The following is a 12,652-nucleotide window of genomic DNA, read 5'->3' as shown; positions in this document are numbered from 1 at the left end:
ACATTGTAGACCATTCGAAGCCTTTTTACTATGATCTGGAATTCGCCACTGGTGGGGCCTCGGAATGGTAGGGGTATGGAAAACTCTGCTTACACTCTCAGGAGATTTTCAACAAACAATTCCAGTTATCCCCAAGTCAACACCACCAGGCGAGATCAATATGCTTAAAAAATCACATTCCTGGCCAACTACTGCGACTAATACAAAATATAAGAGTTGAACTATAGAAAGACGAAACAATAGCACATTTTGCTAGAAAACGATCATAAATAGTCGAAGGGACATATCCTTCTGATCAGACGACTGACCTCATTAAACCCAACAGTGATTTCTGTAACATAGCCACTGCTCAAAACGAACTCATCAATCAAATATATCCAAAAACTTTTCACAACTACACTAATCCGGACCGGTTATTTCAAAGGACAATTTTGGCAACTAAAAATAATTTGTTGACGATATCAGCTTTAATATTCAAAAGAAAATTCCCGGTGGAGAGAGAATATAAAAATCGATCGACAAGATGCTAAACATCGAAGGAAGTGTGAACTTCCCTATAGAATTTCTAAACTCTTTGCAAGTACCCGGAATGCCATTACACTGCCTTCGACTTAAAATTGAATCTTCGATCACACTACTCAGAAATCTCAACTCATCAAAACTATGTAATAGAACAAGGATGTTTCAAACGGCTATCGAATAATATAATCGAACTAATGACTGGCAAGTACAATGGATATATACCATTTATCCCCAGAGCTCCACTCATCTCTACTGAACTGCTATTTCAATTTAAAAGACTGCTATTTCCAATTACATTAGCCTACATTTTTAGAATTAACAAAGCGCAAGGACAAACTTCAAAAAATTGCGACATCAACCGCAAACACTTTGCTTCTTTCGCAGTCACCTGTAGATAGTTTTCTCTCGAGAATGAAAGTCGAAAAACTTGTACATCGTTACCCCAGATAACAAAATGAGAAATGTTGTTTATTATCAAGTATTGTAAATAGTTAGACCATGTTTCCAATTTTTTACGTCTTATACTTTAACGACCATTGTAAATTGTGAGAATGGGTTTTAATTAAAAAATTTTACCTCTTGTTCTTCCATGTTTATCCTTTTTTCCAACTTCAACACATTCTCATATCAACTCCTTGAGCGACGCCGTGTACCTGAACTTTTATATAATTTCGCTAATCACCTACATAAGCTGATTGTCGACTTAATTGCAGTGGTAATGTCTTTAAAAAGAATTATCGACTTCCAAGTGACATGAAATCCATATTAAATTACCGGGCTGAAGCAGATTTAAAATACTGTTCCTCACTAGTCCTATAACGTAAATGTCTGTTCATTAAAATCCTGTACAACAATACTATGTCCAAACAAATGGTTACTATTTAGTTCCGACAAAAAGTACTGTAACCACTGCCAGTCAGTGACGTTAGCAAAGTTCACCAAACGAGTTTTGTGAGAAACTTCGGAGTGGCTAGCGTCACCAACGCACGTTTGGTTTATTTGCTGTATAACGGGAAAATTGTTCGACATGGTTACGCAATAAATTTACCAGCTTATTGCCGGAAAACGTTTCAAAGCATTCGTGCCATCATTAGTAGTTCATGTTTTATCCAGGTTATGTTTTGTAGGGCATTCCTTAAAAAAAAAACATATAGCCAGCCACAGTTTCCTCTGTAACTATTGTCCTCATATACATGCAATACGAGTTTTCGTAATCATGCGGAACCAAATTTAGGTAATTTAATCAGAAAGCACAGCTGCTCTTACAGATTTATTTATTTATTCGTGTCACCCCTAAGGAGCACGTGGAACCATTAGTTAGTACTGTAGGAGGATACAGGATGACTTAGAAAAGATTTCTATTTGGTGAAATGAATAGCACCTAGTTGTAAATGTAAAAGTAAGTCAATGCTGATGAGTTGGTAGAACAAACCAGTAATGTTGGGATACAATATTAGTAGTGTTTTGCTTGAGACATTCAGTCGCTGAAATACTTGCGTCTAACGTGCAAAATAATATGAAATGGAACGAGCGTGTGAGGTTTGTGGTAGGGAAGGTGAATGGTCGACTTCATTTCACTGGGAGAATGCTAAAAAAGTGTGGTTTATCTGCGAAGGAGATCGCATATAGATCGCTAGAGCGACGCATTCTTGAGTATTGCTCGAGTGTTTTGGATCCTTACCAGGTCTGATTGAAGGAAGACATCCAAGCAGTTCAAAGGCAGGCTGCTCGATTTGTTACTGGTAGGTTCAGACAAGGTGCAAGTGTTACAGCGATGCCTCGGAAACTCAAATGGGAATCCTTGGTGGGAAGCTGACATTCTTTTCGAGGAACAGTATTGTGAAAATTTAGAAAACCATCATCTGAAGCAGACTGCAGAAGATCCCACTGTCTCCGACATACATTGTGCGTAAGGACCACGAAGATTAGATGTGAAAAATTAGGATTCAAACGGTTGTATATAGACAGTCCTTTACCCCTCAATCTGTTTGTGAATGGAACAGCGCAGGAAGAGGCTAGTAGTGGTATTGGGTACGCTCCGCCACGCGTCATACGGTGAATTGCAGAGTCTCTGCGTACAGGCGTGCTCAAAAGTATCCGAACGACCTGAATTGCATTTCGCCTGATTCGCATGCAACCGGCATAACGCAGCTGTCGAGCAGATCCTCTAATCGCTCCTCGGTACAGTCGTATACATCATTTCCTCTTCAAAGTAACATACTGTACTTATTATGTAACAGAAAAGACATTAAAAATTTAAGTTATTCATGAGCAGCTAGTTGAGACTGTGTATGAACTCCAAATGTCACGAATAACCGTGTCGTTCTTCATATGGATTAAAACCCAGGTCATGCAGACTAAGTAAAGATTTCGTGACTGACGGAAACTAACAGTCATCCCTGACTAGGCATATAGAGATTGATATACCTCGATTATAGACAATATTAGTTAGCAAACATCAACTTTGTATTACAGAACGTAAACATTTTTAATGGACGCGAATTCTTACCCATCGTCTATTGTCCCTGTTAACAAACTACGAGAGATGTTAAATATCGCTTCTTCACAAGTAACTTACTCGAAATGCAGTGAGGTAAAGCTTTGTGTTGTGCGGGGATTCGAACCCAGAACCTAATCGGATTGTTATGGAAGCACAATCAACTGTGACATATCGGATTTTCTCAGCAATAGCTAGATCTTTTAACTGAAATGACGAAACGAAACATTAATTTTTTCCTACCCAGGACTCCAACCCGGCACATATCGCTGTTATATTCTAGAGAACACGAACGTTAAATATGGGTTTGTTACACCAGCAGTGACATGTGAGCATATTTGAACTAGAAATAATATGACGAAGATTTCAGTGCTGACTGGGAATCGAACCCAACACATATCGATGTCGTAGATGACTACACACAACGAGACGTCAGCTGCCGAATTTTGCTCCACCAGCAGCTCGGAATAACATCCTTGAACTTACAGTGATCTCGCAAATAATTTTGTGTCTCGCTGAGAGTCAAAACTGTCAGATATCGTTAGTGTTGACAACGAATGAAAATACATTAAAAATCAAAATTATTGTCCATCAGGAGATAGGTGTTGTCATGCTAGAGCGTGATAATACATAATGAAAACTTTAGTGCCGGGTCAAGATTCCAACCCATTCACGCGTAATATGAGGAGATGTTGAGGAATCTGCAGTTTTGAACGAACAACAAAGTGTAGTCGAGCTGTATTGTCACGAAAGGATCAAATTAATCGTTAGGGGCGGTCTAGTTGAATTCCCAGATTAGAAACAATTTTATCGACATACAGAAGCTCAAATAAAAGATGGAATAAGTGTCCTGTGACTCAACATAGCGTTTGTTTCGTCACTAAAAATAAATAACTAGTATAAGAAAGGTTACTAGTGATAGAATTTCTACATGTCGCCACTCCTGAGTTTATTGTGGTTCAACCTAACGTCTACTTGGTAGAGAAGGAAAATCATGTTTAATGTGAATTTCAGACCACAATGCTAATATATCTTTTTCACTTGGCGTAGCCAGAGGAGTACAGAATCTGTCTCTCCCTATCAAAGATCATCGGGAGAAGTTGGAATTGAACCCACATCCTAAGTATATGAACCTATCATAAATCCAACAACAACACCATCTCCTCTTGTCTGTGAATCATTTTTCCGTCATAACACCGTTGAGCCACACTGGATGAGAATTCTGACACACAGACTCCTTGTAGTGGCTTGCAGCATGTTCAGCACATTCATTTACTTGGTTGACCGAATCGCCATGAACTAGCTGACTCAGCTACCCAGTGCATATATTCGACTCTATTTTATAATCACCGAAATAAAATGACGTAACTGCCACCTACACAGAACTTCCAACAGGGTAGTATGCAGAAATTTAAATAGGAAGTGTTCCTTTCCACTTGAGCTGCTCTATTGCGCTATCTGTTTGTTGAAAACGTCGTGCAGTGCAAGAGAAAAGCTGTAACTGTCTGACTCTCAGAAGTCTAGATGCGGCCGTATGCATTATCTCACAGCACTGTGGAATGCGGAAGTTCTGGAGGAATTGTTATTGACTTCTGAAGCTGCTGTAGCTACGTGTCAGCTAGAAGTGTAATGGTGGTTGTCGTGCACCGTATGCAAGAAGTTGCAAGTTCGTGTACAATCACTACTACATTTTTTAAACCGCAATTCTGCTGTCTGCTGAAGTCATCAATCTAGTGGAACTTTGAACATAATTCCCTTCACTTCTCAACCCAAAATAGTCGAATTTGGAAAAAGGGCTAACTTCTGTGGTATGATGTATGGGAGCAGTGCATCGTACCAAAACACGTCAGAAAAGTATTTTCAGCCAGCCGGGGTGGCCGAGTGGTTCTAGGCGCTACAGTCTGGAACCACGCGACCGCCACGGTCGCAGGTTCGAATCCTGCCTCGGGCATGGATGTGTGTGATCTCCTTAGGTTAGTTAGGTTTAAGTAGTTCTAAGTTCTAGAAGACTGATGACCTTAGCAGTCAAGTCCCATAGTGCTCAGCGCCATTTTTTGAAAAGTATTTTCTACATTAGCTGTCATGTGGTAGTGGCATTTTATTCTCCTTCAAACCTTGTTTGACAGATTTAAGTCAGAACAATTTTTCTACATGCATGTAATCAATAAACTGCATGTGCATTATCAGACTGTTATAGATAACATCAGAGAATTCGCATATGTCGTTGATGATTAATTGCTCTCTCATGTTTACTATTGTTTTAACAACACTAAAAGAAACATAACGAAAATTGTGCACAGTATTATCTGAAATGAAATAAAACTACCCACAATAACCTTACGACGAAAGTCTGTTTTAATAAAACTGAGTATCTGTACACAAGCGTGCCTCTATCGGCACGCATTAGTAAAATACTGCTTACTTAGATTTCGACTGTGTGATATGCGAATGTGGTATTTCATAAATAAAGTTATGTATTCTAGAAACCCAAAATTTGCTTGTCAGCAGCGGAAAGAGGCGTTACCTGTTGTGCAGCATTGTACGTTTTTCACCATTGCACTATGAGCTGAAAGTATTTTCTTGCCATTTCCTTATCGATGTTTGATCTGACTGCTTGTAGCCCTTTCACATAAGGGATGAAAACGTTGCAGTCACCGAGACTGGAACCGCGAACTATAACAGACCCTTTTCCACAGGTCAGCATGTTACCTCAGAGCTCAGGTTTATGTCTTGGCTGCCTATTACGAGAGATATAGGGGCTAGAACTCTTAAACCGCTATTAAAAGGACGAGATTAGTTGCTATTTCCTCGTGCAACAACTTTCCTGGACTGAAAACAGTAAATTTACAGTCTTTTGTTACACCTCAAGCGCTAATAACTCAGATTATTCAATGGAAATGACAGGAAAAATCAAGTGAAGTTTGGGGCTTAATTCCGTGCACACGAGGAAGTAACTCGTCGGTCACAGAGCTGCCAAACATATCTTGCCTTGCTGAAAAATCTCAGTTACAGTAGCAGCAGGAAGAAGACGAACCGATGTGTTCCTCCAGTGGGCTGGGAAGTGACCATAGCTGGCGTCTCAAAGACAGCTGCCACGGCCTGTAATACGTAATGCGTCTCATTTGCATTTCTATAACTAGCTTTAGGGACTGGAGCGTAGTTATTATTAATACTCAGAACTGACTGCAATCTAAGCATCATAAATCAGTATCTCTCATAGTTTTTTTTATATTTCTTTCGTAAGTGTACTCAAAACTAAGAAACTCATTCACGGACGTATACGTGCCTCGCCGATAGTTGAGCACAACAAATAAAAAAAAAAGAATGTGTGTGTGTGTGTGTGTGTGTGTGTGTTTGTGTGTGTGTGTGTTTGTGTGTGTGTGTGTGTGTGAGGGAGAGAGAGAGAGAGAGAGATAAAAATAAAAAAGAATGAGAGAGAGAGTAAAAATTGTTGAAAGAAATTGAATCATGTTATGTAAAGAAATATTTCGTTAGTTTCATACTTACCTTTGGAGGTGACCTAGAGAAGAATGCAGTGTTGGGAAAAGGAACGTAATATTGAACTATACTGTTCCGAGAGATTCAGATCCTCGATACGAATTCGAATCACAGTCCAGCACCAAATTTTTCAACGTCTCTAGTTCAATCAAGAAGAAGTAAAATAAGAGCCCTGTTCCTTTAAATGGCTATCGGTTCATCAAATAAAACTACATTTTCTAATGTATACAGGAAAGTATTTCGCAGTTGCAAAATCCGCATCCAACCCATTGACCTTACACGTAGTCGCTGACCATAAATTCTAGCTCAGATGACACCAGTTTAAGTAACCTAATGTAGCGAAGACTGTTTGCCAGTGCACTTTCTCCCCGGATAATACACAATTCACTCCTTGGGCTCCATAAGTACACTGTACCAGTAATTTCTGCGTGTATGCAATACATATGGATTGTATAATTCAGTGGCGCTCTCTCTTCCACTTCTGTGTACATTATGCCTGACCTAAACGGGCCCTTTAGCATTACACGCCCTGGGCAGTGCAACATCATACTGACAGTAGTAATGTGCTTATACTGACAACCTCACTGTTCGTTTTACCTGATTTTATAATCATTTAAATGAAACAACATGACCTTCCAGTGGTAGACATTTCCTCCCGCTTTTCCTTCTGTGAAATTTGTCACTAAGCTTTTTGCCTTCCAGCCAGCGAAATCCGGCAGAGTACGGCCGGTAAACGATTCACAAACCACGATTTAGTCCCGTAAAGACAGTTTCTTTAAATATTGTCGTAGCTGAAGGAGTTTAGTTTCTTCTTAAATCGTCTTATGCAGCAACGTTCACAGATAACTCAAATAGGAAAAGCTCTTTATTCAGGTACGAAGGTTGTAAAAGAAACTTCACACAGTTTGTGTCAGGTTGATCTTTTCGTCTTATAGAACTGCGTAAGTATATTGTCTAAGAGGTATCACAAGTAGTGTTCCTGTAGCTGTGCGAATCATTGGTTGAAAACGAGTTTAACACCAATGGGTACAGTACTGCTAAATATTCTAAATGATTATCAAACTAAGTCTGAGTTCAAGCTCTAGAATGACAACACCTATCTGCTGGTAAATAATAATTTTGATTTTTAATGTATTTTCATTAGTTGTCAACACTAACGATATCTGACGTTTTTGACTACCAGTGAGACACAGAACTATTTGCGAGATCACTGTAAATTCAAGGATGTTACTCCGAGCTGCTGGTGGAGCAAAATTAGGTAGCTGACGTCTCTTTGTGTACAGTCATCAACGATAACGATATTTGTAGGGTTCGATTCCCAGTCAGCACTGAACTCTTCGTCATATTATTTCTAGTTCAAACATGCTCACATGTCACTGCTGGTGTAATAAACCTATATTTAACGTTCGTGCCTTCTAGAATATGACAGTGATAGGTGCCGTGTTGGAGTCCTGGAAAGGAAAAAAATTAATGTTTCGTCTCGTCATTTCAGTTAAAAGATCTAATTACTACCGAGAAAATCCGATATGTCACAGTTGATTGTGCTTCCGTAGCAATGCGATTAGGTTCTGGGTTTTCACGGCAAGTTACTTGTGAAGAAGCAACATTTAAAATCTCTCGTAGTTTGTTAACAGGGACAATAGATGCTGGGTAGGATTTCGCGTCCGCTAAAAATGTTTACGTTATGTAATTTAAAGTTGATATTTGCTAACTGATACTGTCTAAAATCGAGGTGTATCACTCTCTGTATGCCTTGTCAGGAATGTCTGTTAGTTTCCGTCAGTCACAAAATGTTTGCTTAGTCTGTATGACCTGGATTTGAATCCATATGCAGAATGAGACGGTTCGTCGTGTCATTTGAAGTTCATACATATTCTCAACTAGCTGCTCATGAATAAATTAAGTTTTTAATGTCATTTTGTCTTACACAATAATTAAGGTATGTTACTTTGAAGAGGAAATCATGTATACTACGAACTTACTACATGCATTACCTATCTGACGTAATAATGAGAGGGGTAACATTTCAGGTATGTCATTTATTGTAATAAATGTGAGCTTACAAGCCTTAAGGACAGTCTTATCTGTGATAAGGTGTTCCGTGATATTTGTAGTGTCTTTGTATTACTTTACATCTTGAGTTTTTGCGGTACAGAGCAGTGTTTTCTAGTGGTGACTTGTTGGAACCATTTTCAATAGTCAAACGACTGTACTGAGGAGCGATTAGAGGACCTGCTAGGCAGCTGCGTTATGGGGGTTGCATGCGAATCAGGCGAAATGCAATTCAGGTCGTTCGGATACTTTTGAGGACGACTGTACATAAAGATGTCTCTGTGTCCGATCTCCATAAAATGGATCGTTTGTAGCGCGTTCACTGGCGATCGCACAGGCGCGAGAATGAAATATTCGTAACATCCATCATTTCTTCTAAACCGGCTGATGCATCGAAACGAGGTTCTTGCGAATAATATCACACAAGGAGGAGAATATTTTTCTTGTGCATGGCGCATAGCTGGAGTTATAATTTTTATTTCATCTCTTTTCGATCCATTACTAGAATTTTTAAGGTTTATTGACAGATATTGTATTTCTGTTTATTTATTTACAGAAAGCAACACTACAGTGTTTGAGATATTATGTATATCTATTGTGTATGTGTGTGGATCGTAGTGTTTTTTGTGTAGTATCACTACGATAAAAGGTGAAACCCGGTGCGGGCACGCGAATAGCATGAAGGATGCAGTCAAGCTTAACGTCTCCATCTGACGGACGGATCACCAATAGTGTCACGTGTCTTCACTTTATGAGACTCTGCAGAGACCAAAACTTCTCGTCCCCTTGTCGGCAGAGTAGAGGGAGCGAAAATTTTTTCTGCGCCGGATTCGAACCAACTTACCACAGTGTCGAACACCACCGCGCAATCGAACGTAATCGAGCTCGGCTACAGATACGGGTCATTAACGCAACTGCTGGAAAGGGAATTTCATAGTACGAAAACAAACATGAAGTTTCTTCTCGTATGTTACTGCAAACTGACACAATGAGATTTTCCGTAAGCTTTTGACCTTCCTGGTCGCCAACTACTTGCTTAATGAGACACATTGTATCAGTATTCAGTTGCCACAGCTGCTGCAAGGTGAGTTTGCGTAATTCTGCTGTGCTTTGACAAAGGAAGAATAGTTAAACCTGTTAACAGGAGAAGTGTAGCCGTAACTCATAAATGATGATGCATCTTCGATTGAGAAAAGGTTAACAATTCACACAGGAATAAACAGACAATTCTGTTGCAATTTTGGCGACATACCGATAATCCATTGTATTTTTAGTAGTGAACGACTGCAAGGGAAACTTACCGAAGGATTTTCTTCCTGTTATGTATCTGAGCAATAGGATAATGACGGATGTGCCCTTCAGGCAGAGTGACACTGGTTACTCAGCTAGGGTTTGCCAAACTGACAATGTGTGATTCGCGAATAAAAGAGTTGTTATTGAGAAAAGTAAATATTTGATGCACCACACAACTCGATAGTCAGTGTACTGTTAGCAACTGAGACAAATGCACGCGACACGGATGCGAAGCTAGCCGTGTATCCCTTGTGTGCGGAAGAGTTCACGTCGTTCGAAAAACATTGTCACGAATGTAGGCCTGCCTTTGTCTGCAACACATTTCAACACATTAAACATATCAGATAATCACAACCTTTCAGGATACTCATAATTTAGGAATAATACCGATCACATATTCATTTGTATAGCCTGTCATGTAGTTAGTGATACCGTGTATGCAACCACTGAACTGCTTTTCCTCGTCACTACACGACGATTAAAACATTGTCATTTGTGGGAGTTTCTCGACTGTTTTTAAGTTAGTGTGAAAATTTGATGTACACATGCATTCCGTATAATGTCTCTTATTACATCCATACCCATGTAATAACTGTGAAATTTGTTTACTTCAGACCTTCACCGCGTTTTAGCAGAAGCACAATGGGATATATCTGTGGAAATTTCCACTTCTCGAATTTTTGTAACAATTCGTACAGATACACCAGCGCAATAGGCGGCACTGTTTCACTGTATAATATTTAAAATTTCTGGCATTGTTACTTGATCACATGATTTTACAATATTACTTCCTATTTCACTACCCACACCACGAACCGTCCGTCCCTTCTTGTGATCTGAAGACATTGTGCAGTCAGAACATACAACAGCAAATCACAACATGAATGGACGTGGCTTGGGTAGTTGAAACCACTACTCAACTTCGACGTCCTGGGTCGGTGAACCACGAAGCTCGTAACGATCACACAGCTCCACACACGCTCCGACACTGTGCAGGGACCGCCAGCGGACCCAGCCGACTGCACCGCGGAGATAACTTCCCTCGTCCGCAACAACTGACCGACTCACTGCCAGTGCGCTGGCAATATTTAAAACAAGTTGTCAGTGAAAATGACACCAACTACATAGACAAGCTGACAAACACTTGCACGAAGACCTGAACGATACGCAACTAAACACGCACGAAGACAAATCGGGAGTCGATGCACACACACACGGCCGACTCATGAACGATCGGCGAGCCAAAACGTGTCGTCCGGCAGGATGATCCACCAAGACCGTGGCCCGGCTCAAGTGATGCGTGGCGGCAATGGCCGGGAGAGCCATGTCGACGCAGACCTCACTGCTGCTCCAACCCGACTGCACTAGTGCCGCATTGCAACTCCCCGACTGGCAGGTCCGGACTGCGCTCCAGACGCATTCCAGCTGACTTGCAGCTTGAATTCGCGACCCGATCTCCCTTTACGACAGACAACGACAGGGAAGTAATAGCAGTGAAGCAAAGATACTACGAGAGGGGATATATCGGTACGAGCTGCTAGCGCCGGTCACGCTGATGCAAACTAGCAACTCAATTTAAATTAACGTAATGAGGTGGAAGTACGTTAAAACATGGCGTAAAATAGATGACGGGGGAAACATGAGCCACACACGATTGAAGCAATGTATGAAATGCATATTTACCCAACCGGTGTTTTTACTTTAAACTCAAATTCTAACGGTTCTGCCTTGGACCATCTTCATGGATGAAGGGTTAAAATGCTTCAAGACGCCATATTCTGTCAGTCATTACTGAAAATGTGTAGTGCGTTTCATGAATATATGTCACAGGACTTTAAAAGCGAACATCCAAATTATATACAATTTGTATTTGGATGTGGTGCTTTAACTTTGCATTATATACAGTTATTCGGCTATGTGCTGCAACTTAACTTTCTTTGGGAAATACTGTAGGTTGATGTTGGTGAGACTTATGGTATGGAGAAGCCTATGCATTAGATTGTTTAGTCTTTCAAATGAGATCCCAGGTCTGTAAGTCAGCGTTTGGAATGTTGGTATCCCGATGAAGGTGGTTAGTAAAATAAGCAAAGTAAAACGCCCCATTACGTTGTGCGGCTGCTGAACGTAGAAATCCACACAGTAAAGCAGTGGAGGTGAACACTTCAGAGAGTGGGCCTACAGCCAGGGCTACAACCAGCGATGGTGACGGTAGGCGGAACTGCCTCGAAGACCAAGGATGGCGTGGGCACTAGGATGGACACTAGGGTGGAATGGATAATGCTTATCTCTACGGATGGGAGCAGGCATAATTAATTACCTGTGAACATTGGTAGGTGTGGAAGTGACTGGCTTATACTAGACAGACAATGATACAGACTTGTAGCCACTCACTCTTCAGTTCACCGTGTTCTCTGAACGTTTTTAGCTTTGAAGTCTCGGGTCAGAGGGGGTGGTTGCAAAGGTGGCATTGTCAGCTTGAAGCTGCTAGTTAGCGCCGGTCACAGGTTTTCGGCATACATAATCTGAGATGTTTACATGGCAGGTACTAATTTTCAAAGTTACTGAGTGCTATAAAAGGAAATAAAACACACAGCTCGTGTGTACAACATAATTTGCTTGAAGGTTAATATTGACCGGTTTAGTGCTGGGCTAAGGGCAAAATAAATTGCAATGTTATGAATTTACATGTGGAATATTATTTTTTCAGTAGCATTAGGACACGTGATTCCCAATCCAACCCATCGCTTTCCAATGATTATAGGTATTGTGCACTACGTAAGACTGCTGACT

Source organism: Schistocerca americana, chromosome 7 (genome assembly GCF_021461395.2).
Source record: "Schistocerca americana isolate TAMUIC-IGC-003095 chromosome 7, iqSchAmer2.1, whole genome shotgun sequence".
NCBI lineage: Eukaryota > Metazoa > Arthropoda > Insecta > Orthoptera > Acrididae > Schistocerca > Schistocerca americana.
Note: the sequence above shows the minus strand (reverse complement) of the source record.